This window comes from Mustela lutreola, chromosome 10 (assembly GCF_030435805.1).
Source record: "Mustela lutreola isolate mMusLut2 chromosome 10, mMusLut2.pri, whole genome shotgun sequence".
NCBI lineage: Eukaryota > Metazoa > Chordata > Mammalia > Carnivora > Mustelidae > Mustela > Mustela lutreola.
This window is the reverse complement of record NC_081299.1, coordinates 19,619,299-19,630,827: the sequence shown is the minus strand read 5'-3', so window position 1 is coordinate 19,630,827 and position 11,529 is coordinate 19,619,299.

The window sequence follows — 11,529 nt, the reverse complement described above, 5'->3', positions numbered from 1 at the left end:
AGGGGGGACAGGCTGGGTAGGGGTGGGGACAATCTGCTGTGAAACAAATCCAGGGGCCTGGTAACGACTGTCTTGAAGTTCAAAGTGCCTTGCAGGTGTGTGTGGCACAACCTCTTGCCTCCCTCAGCCAGCTCTGTGATCGGGATCCCGACCAAGGGTTTTCTAGGTATTAGGGCTGACATAGGGTTGATGCCATACGGCCCCAGTCTTTTTCAAGAATTTTGGGTGTACATTGCTGTGTAACAACTGGTCACAAATTTAGCGGCTTAAAACAGCACACATTGTTGTCTCATAGGTGCCAACTCAGGAGCACTGGCCCAGTCGGCTGATCCTTTGCTCAGAGTCTCAGGCTGTAATCAAGGTCTCAGCCAGGCTGCATCCTCATCTGAGACTCAGCTGGGGAAGAACCCACCTGCAAGCCCATCCAGCGTTTGTGGGCAGAATTTACTTGCTTTTGACTGTATGACTCAGGGCTTGGGGTTTTTGCTGGCTGTCAGCAGAGCAGCAAAAACAGGGCCAGGGGCCATCTGCAGTTCCTGAGGGTTCCGGCAGTTTCTTGCCATGTGGGCCTCTCCAGCTTACGTGCTTACTTTGTCAGGCCCACAGGAGAGTCTCTAGTCCCAGTCTGCTAAGATTGAGTTTCACATAATGAAACTTATTATGCATGTAGTGGGAGTGACAACTTTCCCATCACTTTTGCCATAGTCTATAGGTTAGAAGGAAGTCACAGATCCCACCTGAACTCAAAAAGAGGATCACACACCCTCGTGTGAAGACCAGGAAGCAGGTATCCCTGGGGGTTGCCTTAGGTCCTGTCCACCACAGAACCTATCGGGATTATTGGAAAACCTAAGGAAAAGTCTAAGAAAAGAGAGAGAGACTAGGATAGGAGAGAGAAAGAAAGAAAATCATAATACATGAGGCAGGGGCTCCTGGGTGAGTAGGTTGGTTGAGCATCTGACTCTTGGTTTCAGCTCAGGTCATGATCTCAGGGTCATGGAGTCTGCTTGCTCAGCGTGCAGTCTGCTTGGGATTCTCTCTCTCCCTCTGCCCCTCCCTCTGCACCATCTTGCTCTCTCTAGGATAAATCAACCTTTAAAAAAAGCACAAAACCATAATGCAGCAGGATACAAAGGTAACAACAGTGACTTCAAGGATCACTAATGGTTACACACACCAGAGGCTGCCCAGCCATGCCAGTGGTGCCAAAGATTCTGGGTTTGATGAGCCCCAGCTTGGAGGGATCCATGTTGTGGGCTTCCTCCTGTCTTGCTCCTTGGCTGTAGAACAAAGTTAAAAACTGGACATACTGGTTTCAGTGTAGAGTCCTGTTGTCCCACCCAATTGGGTTCCTTTGCAACCCTGAACCTTTGCTTGTGCCTTGTCACTTTACAGAAACTCGAACTATCTTGCTTGATTTCAGCTTCCCTCCTCTCTACCTCAGAATTTCTCCCTATTTGCATCAATCCTTGTCTCTCATCTTAAAGATGTGGTCTTCTTTCTGCCCATGGCCAGCCCTCTCTCTCTCTCTCTCTTTACATAGAGATTGCAAACACACGCTCCACTCTCTCTCAATTACAAAGCAGGGGCACTGAGTGGCTCAGTTGGTTAAGCCTTAGACTCTTGATTTTGGCTCATGTCAGTGATCTCAGGATCCTGAGATCGAGCGGGGCTCGATCCCAGGACTCTGGGATCATGACCAGAGCCAAAGGCAGAGGCTTTAACCCACTAAGCCACCCAGGCGCCCCCACTTATTACTTTTTAAACTTAGCCTCTGTCTACATCACTCCCCTAAAACTCCTATTTTGGGGCCCCGGCTGGCTTAGTGGGTAGAGCGTGCAACTCTGTCTCAGCATTGTAACTTAAAGACCCACATTGGGTGTAGAGATTACTTAAAAATAGAACCTTAAAAAAAAAAACCCACCTTCTATTTTAAATGTCACTAGTAGCCCATGTAATGCGACATAAACTATTCATTCTCACCAACACCCACAGTTCCCAGCCTCTCTTACAGATGGGTGTGACCAAGTGACTGAATTCCAGCTACTGGAATTCAAGCGAAAGTGACAAGGTGGCTCATAAAATTCTCAGGTGCTGATCTTTTCTCCCCTTCCTATCTGCTGCAGAATGGAGGAGACTCAGAGTCAAACCAGATGTGCCCATTCCAAATTTCAGGGTCCCGCTCCTCCTCAATCATCAGAAAGACTTAATAAGACTGAAATCAAGGGGCACCTGGGTGGCTCAGTCGGTTAAGCATCTGTCTTTGGCTCAGGTTATAATCGGAGGGTCGTGGGATCAAACCCAATGTCAGGCTCTCTGCTCAGCAGGGAACTTACTTCTCCTTTTCCCTCTGCCTGCGGCTCTCCCTGTTTGTGCTCTCTTTCTGTCAAATAAAAAGATAACACCTTAAAAAAAAAAAAAAAAGACCGAATTCAACTGTTGTAATTCTGCAACATGTGTGATACTTTGTTTTATTTGTAGCAAGTAAATCTGTGGCTAAGAGGAATAAGAGATTCCCTTATGGTTATCCTGGAAGCTCTATGACTCTCTGACCATGACATAGGTTGAGAGTTTTAAAGACCCAAGCTTGTCATTTTCTTCGTGCAAAAACTCCAATGCATTCAGAAGCATTCCTGTCATACCAAGTCCCCATAGTCATCATCACTGCCCTAACAGTTGAGTGCAACACTGGGGCCCCCAAGGCACTTGGCTAAGTTGGCACATCATCCCAAATAACCGCAGGTGATAATTTGATTAAGCATGATACCACAGCATGCCATGGATTGGTTGCTCTGTGTTTCTCACTGGCAAGGAGCTCAGTGCATTGAAACCCAAATGACACCACCAAACCAATTCCCTAGTCCCATCTTTTAAGGTCTATTTTCTGCGACCCTTCCCAGTACCAACTTCTGTATCAGTCAGGGTCCAGCCAATGAGACAGAAACCATACCAGTTATTGGACAAAGGGAATTTAATATAAAGAATAGTTGAAGGAATTAACTAGGTATAAAGCTGTTAACTAACTGAAAAGGTAAAAAGACAACTCTGAGATACCATGGAGACAGCAACAGCAGGAGGCATCTATAATTCATAGAGCTAGGAGAACAAAGGGAAGCATCTGGAATTATGAAAACTTAGGAACTTAGAAGAGGGGCTCCACAGAGCGGAAACTCAAGACCTCTAAATCTGGTGCTCCTGTTTCTGAGAATGGAGAAAAGGAGTGCCACTTGGCTGATGCTGATGTCTTTGACTGGTTTACCCTGAAGCTGGGTCTGCAAAACCAATTGTTGAAAAACTCTGCAAAGTGGATTCAACTGCTGCTGCAGGAAGGCTCCACCGCTGCCCAGGTGAAGGAGCTTTGCTAGAGTGACCTCACAGGAAAAGGAAACAAACAGAAGGGAAGCGGGTCTTCCTCCTCCGGACTCACTATCTCCCTCTAGCGGCCCTTGTTGGGGCGCTGTATGCATAGAGCCGGCACTATACGCATGGAGCCGGCTGACAAAGCAGAAATGTGATGTGCAGCAGGCTCCCAGCTCCCCTATCTCACAGGAGAAAGCAGAAGGGTGGGTTTAGAGCCGAGGGATAATAACCTACCAATGAACACGGGCGCTTTTAGAAAAGCATTTGAAGAAAGAGGTGAACTTAGGTGAGAATTAGCTGGTTTTTCAAGCAGAGATTGAAGGGAAATAATAATGGGCATTTCAGAGTCAGAAAAGCTGACTGCTTCTAGACAACAAGTAGTATAAGACTGAAAAAAAGGTCTTGAAAGATGTGAACACCGTTAGGGCGAATATCAGCTGAAGAGTGTGGCCTTCCTTCTTATTATTTTACATGACTTTGGTGTAGCCATCATTACATTAAGAGGGAGTTGGGGGGGGCAGCACCTGGGTGGCTCAGGTGGTGAGGCATTTGCCTTCCACTTGGGTCATGGTGCCGGGGTTCTGAGATCGAGCCCCACATGGAGCCCCACATCAGGCACCTTGCTCAGCAAGGAGCCTGCTTCTCCCTTTCCCTCTGTGTCCACTACCTCCCCCGCCCCCCCCCCCCAGCTTGTGCTCTTTCTCTCTCAAATAAGTAAATAAAATCTTTTAAAAAGAGTGAGGCAAGGGGTGGGGCGCCTGGGTGGCTCAGTTGGCTGAGCATCCAACTCTTCCTTTCAGCTCAGGTTGTGATCTGAGAGTTGTAAGATCCAGCCCTCTGTCTGGTTCTGTGCTCAGCCCAGACTCTGCTTGAGATTCTCTCCCCTCTCCCTCTGCCCCTCCCCCCACCCACACTCACTTGTGTTCTTTCTCTCTCTCATTAAATAAACAAAACCTTTTAAAAAAGAGGTAAGGGGTGTCAAAGCAAATAAATATAGAAGCTTGAGAATTCCATCTAGGAGAGAGCTTGAGGGTGGTTAGTGTCACATGGATCTGACTGGAAGGAAATAGAGCAGAAACATCTTGTGTTAATTTTCCAGCCAGTCTGGCTAAGCCACAGTACACAGATATTTGGTCAAATACTATTCTAGATGTTTTTGTGAAGGTATTTTTAAGGTGAAATTAACATTTTTAAAAAATATTTTTTAAGTCATCTCCAGGAGCCCAATGGGAGGGCTCGAGCTTATGATCCCAAGGTCAAGAGTCACAGGCTCCACCAACTGAACCAGCCAGGTGCCCCGTAAGGTGAGATTAATATTTAAATCAGTAGACTTTAGTAAAGCAGATTATTCTCCATAAAGTGGGTGGGCCTCATCCAATCAGTTGAAGGCCTTAATAGAAAAAAAGATCGACATCTCTGAGAAAGAGGGAATGCTGTCAGCAGATTTGAATGGCAATAGCAGCTCCTCCATGGCCTACCCTGCAGATTTTGGACTTGCCAGCCTCAACAATCATGAGCCAGTTATCTCCCCTGCATTCATATATATGCGCGTGCACGCGCACATACACACACACACAACCCATTAGTTATGTTTCTCTGGAGAACCCTGACTTATACATCAAGAAGGTTTTGAGGTAACTGTGTTATCAGAGAAACCATGAGCCCAAATTTTAAAGAGGCTTTGTCTCCCTAAATTCATATAAAATCTCAAGGGATGCATGAATAGCCAAAACAATTTTGAACAAGAAGAATGCAATTGGAGGTCTCATACTTCCTGATTTCAAAATGCGCTACAAAGCTATAGGAAACAAAACAAAAAAGTATGGTAGTGGCACAAAGACAGACATATAGGCCAATGGAATATAATAAAGAGCCCAGAAACAAAACCCTTGCATGGAGGGTCAAGTAATTCTGACAAGGGCTCCAAGACCAGTCAATAAGGAGAAGAGTCTTTTCAACAAATGGTGTTGGGAAAACTGGAGATCCATATACAAAAGAATGAAGTTAGATTTTTATCTCATACCACATATAAAAATTAATCCCCCATGGATAAAAGACTAAATGTAAGAACTAGAACCATAAAACTCTTAGAAGAAAACAAAGAGTCAAACTTCATGATCCCAGATTTGGTGATGATATCTTGCATATAAGACTGGAAGTATAGGCAACAAGAGAAAAACAGATAAACTGGACTTCATCAAAATTAAAACCTTTTGTATGTCAAAGGACACTATGACCAGAATGATAAGGCAACCAGGCAATCTATGGAATGGGAGAAAACATTTGCAAATCATACATCTGATTAATATCCAAAATACATGAAGAACTCCAGCAACTCAACAACAAAAATCAAGCAACCTGATTTTAAAATGGGCAAAGGATCTGAATAAACATTTCCTCCAAGATAAATATTCCCTGTGCCAGTAAGCACATGAAAAGATGTTCAACATCACTGATAATTAGGGAATATAAATCAGAATGACAATGAGATACAATCTCATCCCCACTAGCATGGCTACTATTGAAGACAAAACAGGGGTGCCTGGCTGGCTCAGTCATAGAGCATGGCACTCTTAATCTCAGGGTCGTGAGTTCAAGTCCCATCTTGGGTGTGAAACCTACTTAAAAAAATAAAACAAGTGCTGGTGAGGATGTGGAGAAATTTGAGCCCTTGGACATTGCTAGTAGGAATGTAAAATGGGGCAGCTGCTATAGAACACAGCACAACAAAAAAATTAAACATATGATCCAGAAATTCCAATTCTGCGAAGAATTGAAAGCAGGGACTTGAACAGATACTTGTCTACCAATGTTCCTATCAGTATTATTCATAATAGTCAAAAGGCAGATGCAAGGAAAATAACCATTGACAGATGAATGGGTAAACAAAATGTGTATTCACACAATGGAATATTTCAGCCATAAAAAGAAAGGACACTTTGACACATGCTACAATATGGATGAACTTTGAAGACACTACGTGAAATGAAATAAGCTCATCACAGAAGGACAAAGATGATGATAGAGTAGTCAGATTCATAGAGACAAAGCAGAAGGATGATTGCTAGAGTCTGGGGGGGGGGGTAGGGGGGATGGGGAGTTACTTTTGGGTATCAAGTTTTGGTTTGGGAAGATGAAGATGTTCCAGAGATGGATGGGGGTGATTATTGCATGACAACATGAATACACTAATGCCACTGGACTTTACAATTAGGGTGTAACTGATTAAATGGTAAATTTTATGTTATGTATATTTTAATGCCCACCCACACGTGCATGGGTACCTCTGGCTGGCTAAGATTTAAAATAACTTTTAGGGGACACCTGGGTGGCTCAGTGGGTTAAGCCTCTCCCTTCAACTCGGGGTCCTGGGATCGAGCCCTGCATCGGGCTCTCTGCTCAGCCCGATGAGCTGAGGGGAGCCTGCTTCCCCGCTCCGCCTACTTGTGATCTTTCTCTGTCAAATAAATATTTTATTTAAAAAAATAAAATCAAATAACTTTTAGGCCCCCATGCTTGCACCAGCAGGAAGTGAACCGTGAGAGCAGCACATTCTCTGAGGAAGTCATACTCTGCAAAGCCCACCTGGGATGTGGCCATCACTGATAGTCAAGGGGCCAGAGGGCACAGCCAGGAGGCGTGGAAAACATTGGATAAAGGAGTCTCTCCTAGAGCTAATTAAGGTCTAATCAAGGAACGGCTGGCCAGGGAAGAGGGCTTTGTCAGTCTGACCAGCGGGGATTTGGAACTGCTTTGGACCAATTCTTTCCTTTCCTGGACCAATGTTTGTATTGAAGCTAGTCTTGGTCTATCATTGTATATTTTGTTTTTTTAATTCATAAGGAACCATATCGGAAGCTGACGGAGAGACTCGGAGCTGAATATAGTCACTAGATGGGGTGTGGGTCTATCTCCCTTGGGAAGGGGTGTGTTCTCTCTGTGAGAAGAGCGAAAACAGGTATCTGGCTCAGAAAGAGTGCCTGAGGCAGACGGGACACACAAAAATCTCTCTTTTCTTCTTCTTAAACCCACATCTAGACTTCATGTTCCAGTAGGGTTGCCAGATTTAGCAAATAAAAACACAGGATGCCCAGTGAAATTTGAATTTCAGATAAACAACAAAGACTCTTTTAGTATGTCCTGTGGAACATTTGAGACATAATTCTACTGAAAAAAATATTTGTTTACCCCAAATTCAAATTTCACCAGGCATTCTGAGTCTCATCGGGCAGCCCTCCTTCCTGGCCTCCCTTTGCAATTAGATGTGGTGGGTGACTGAGGTCCGGCCGGTGGTGAGAAATGTGCCCTTCTCCCAGGCCTGGCCTCTTAAAACCTCTCCAAAAGCAGAGGACTCTGAGCATCTAGAGGAGGGGAGAGTCACACAATGGAAGGAGCCTGCACCCTGAATGAATTGAGTAGAACAGGCCTCCCTCCCCAAACCTGCACTAGACCAGCAGTGAGTCTGTCTCGAATAATATCCCTAATCCTTAAATCCAATAGCTCTTCTCATCCTTTCCTTAACAGCATATGGCTTTGGTCACCATTTCTTTCTTTTTGAAACTCTCCCTTCCCTAATATTATTATTTTCTCATCCTCTAATGATGATGAGGAGGAAGAGAAGGAAGAAGATAGGTGCCATGCACCAAGTTCTTACTATGGGCCAGGTGCTGCGCTAGTGCCTTATCTAGTATCTCATTTAATCCTCCTAACTTCTCTGTGTGGTACAATCACTCCCATTTTCGGGGTGAGACAAAAGGTGTAGAGAAGTTGAGTCACTTGCCCAAGGTCTCACTGGCTCTGCTTCTCTCTCTACACTCTTCTTTTGACAGTCCATCCGATACTGGCCTCTGTAACGATCGTGTCTTGTATGGACGGCTCCCTGACCTCTCTCCTTGTCTCCACTTGCACATTTCCTGGCACATGAATATGCTGACGGCATTAAACTCAGCACAGCCCAAGTGTGCAGCTACTCCTGTGTCATACTGTTCTCCATGCTTCTCCTTCAATTTCCACGACAACCCTGAGACATGTTATTCATAGCTAAGAGGTACAGTGTTATCCACATTTCACAGATGAGTGAACGAGGCTCAGAGAGTCAGGATCTGGCTCAGGTTTATACTCGAGTACACAGCAGCTCTCAGTGACAATACCTCAGTTCTACTCAAACTGAGCTCTCCCTGTCCTGTTTGGTTGCCTGCTTCCTATACTCACTTTCTACCCTTAACTTTCAAATCCTCCCCATCTTTCAGAGGCCAGCTCAAGGGCTATTTCCCCACCAACTCTGTTTGGGTATACCAAGCTTGAAGGGATCTCCACCTTGTGTGAATTTACAGAGGACTTACTCTGTATCTCACTTATCTTTTCGGAAGCATACAAGCAAAACTCTAACAAAGTTCAAGGGGACAGGTACAGGGCAAGAAGTTTATGTGGCTCTTCGGTCCCAGAATTTACCAATTTCTTTCTTTTTTAAGATTTTATTTATTTATTTGGGGGATGCCTGGGTGGTTCAGTCAGTTAAGTTGCTGCCTTCAGCTTGGGTCATGATCCCAGGGTTCTGGGATCGAATCCCACATCGGGCTCCTTGCTCCGTGGGGAGCCTGCTTCTCTATCCACCTCAGCCTGCTTGTGTGTGATCTCTCTCTCTCTGACAAAAAAATAAATAAAATCTTTTTTTTAAAGATTTTATTTATTTGGTAGAGAGAGAGACAGCACGAGTTGGGGGCAGAACAGAGGGAGAGGGACAGACTTCCTGCTGAGTGGGGAGCTGGATGGGGCGCTCGGTGCCAGGACCCTGAGATCATGACCTGAACCAAAGGCAGACCCTTAACTGACTGAGCCACCCAGTTGCCCCTACCAGTTTCTATCTTGATGAAAGTTTCTGTGTATCTGCTACCAACTCTATTAGAGAATTATTTGAGGACGGGATGTGTGGCAAGTCATCTTCAGTCCCTAAAATAGCCATTCATAAATAATTGTTGAAAGAACTGATCAATTTCAAACCCTCTGAGCCTGCACACACTACATTTTTAGATGAAGGTGAGAAGGTCTGTTTAGGAAAAGTGATTTTTCCCCAAGGGGACTGGTAAAGACATGTCAAACACTCCCTTTCCTCCCACCTTCATTAGAGAACAAAAAAGCATCTACTTCTTAGGTGTATGAAGCGTCTGGTTTCTGTTTTAGCTGGGTCTCAGAAGGAAATGACTTTTCTCTGAAATTGTAGACGCCCAACCCAGCTGCAGCATTGTTAGGCCTCAGGGTAAACAGGAAGCTTCCTGCCTTGGGCCCTTCATGTCCCTCTCCCAGACTATTAAAGACTGTTAATAGGATGGTAAAAAGACAGCTGCTGGCCGTAAAAATCAGCCCATTCCTTAGATCCTTGGAGAATAGCAACTAGATCCCTCCAAGTTCAGAGAGAAAACTGTGTCCGTCTCCAGGTCACACACCAGGTGCCTTCACCAAGCCGGAGTCCTCAGTTATCTCCTCTATGATGAACTGGAGCCACAGTGGCCTTGGCAGAATACCAAGAGTTTGGTACCTTCGGTTGCTTGGCATTAGTTGAGAAGGTAGTATTTCCATTTTTAGGGTTTCTGGTCCTTGACATTATTTGTTTTGGGGAGCAATCCATCCTGAGTATCCCCCAAAAAGAGGTAAAGAGGAGAATCCAAGATAGCAAAGGATCTAGAGCTCCTACCTCTGCGGTACAGGGCTGAAATAGGCCCTCAAGTCTTCATGCACACCGGGTGGAAGTCCCTGGATTTGCAGCTGTTGGTGAGGAGGGAGGGAAGAGTTTCTGCCAGCTGGAGGGACACTAGGGCAGGGGTTATCCTCTTCTGCCAAGAAGGGCACTCGGGTGTCTTGGCAGAAGGCAGAGGGCTGCCCCGATCTGTGTGTACATTTTCAGAAGCATTTGACTCTGGACCAAATGCTCTCAGCTGTGCTAAAGCTGGGGCGATGGATGGGAAATGCTTATTGGCCAGGCTGACTAGAAGCTCTGACAGAGGGTGCTGGGGCTCAGCCAGGAGCTTCCCTGAAGCTGGCAAGTTTAGCTTTCTGTCATGGTCAGAGGGAGTGTGTCAAAATTCCAATTCTCAGTGCCCTCCAGAAGCTATGATTGCCCATCTATTTTAACGTTTCTGCTTGTTGTAATTTCCAATAGGGAATGAGTGGTGATGCTGCAGAGCCTCTAACCTCACTCAAAGAACGAGCACAACAGCTCAACAGGAGTCACCGCTCTTCCTACCAGTACAGTGATGGGCTCCTAACCAAATGGGGGCCAAGAAGACACTATTTCATTCAACCTTGGACTTAGCCACAATTTATCAATTCATGCTGTCTTGTTGGCTCCTCCGACCCATGTCTACCTATCAAGAAAGCACAGGCACTCGGGCACAGCAGGAAAACCAGTCACCACTTTGATCGTTTACTTGCCTGGCACAGATTTACTTCCACAGGAAGGGAGCCTGATTGGCTATGTATCACTGCTTTCCCTCATTCAAAGGAAGGGTCACTTCAGTTACGCCTTGGAGTTGCACCTAAAAAGGGAGAGTTCTGAGCACTGAAAGTAAGAGAACTGGATAGCTTGAGCTATCCATAAATAGCTCTCCATAAATATTCAGATTGGGAGGATGCCATTGCTTAAGGCAGGTCTCAAGATTTTTTTTTTTTTTTTTTAGATTTTATTATTTATTTGACAGACAGAGATCACAAGTAGGCAGAGAGGCAGGCAGAGAGAGAGAGGAGGAAGCAGGCTCCCCACGGAGCAGAGAGCCCGATGTGGGTTCGATCCCAGGACCCTGGGATCATGACCTGAGCCGAAGGCAGAGGCTTTAACCCACTGAGCCACCGAGGCGCCCCAGGTCTCAAGATCTTAGAGCCGAAAGGGACCTACTAGATTATATGGCCCACCCGCCTCGCCTCTTCCAGGACGATAATATCATTTCCCCCAGTTTCAGAAGAGGTCAGTAAGGCTGTGAAAATTCTCCCGAGGTCACACAGCTAGTAGGTAGGGTTTTACTAAGAGGACCAGGTCTCCTGGTTCTTTGTACCATGTTCTTTTTACCGTGACTTTCCCCCTAAGTATTCCATATTATTTTTAAAAATGTAATTCGGGGACACCTGGGTGGCTCAGTCAGTTAAGTGTCTGCCTCCAGCTCAGGCCTTGATCCCACG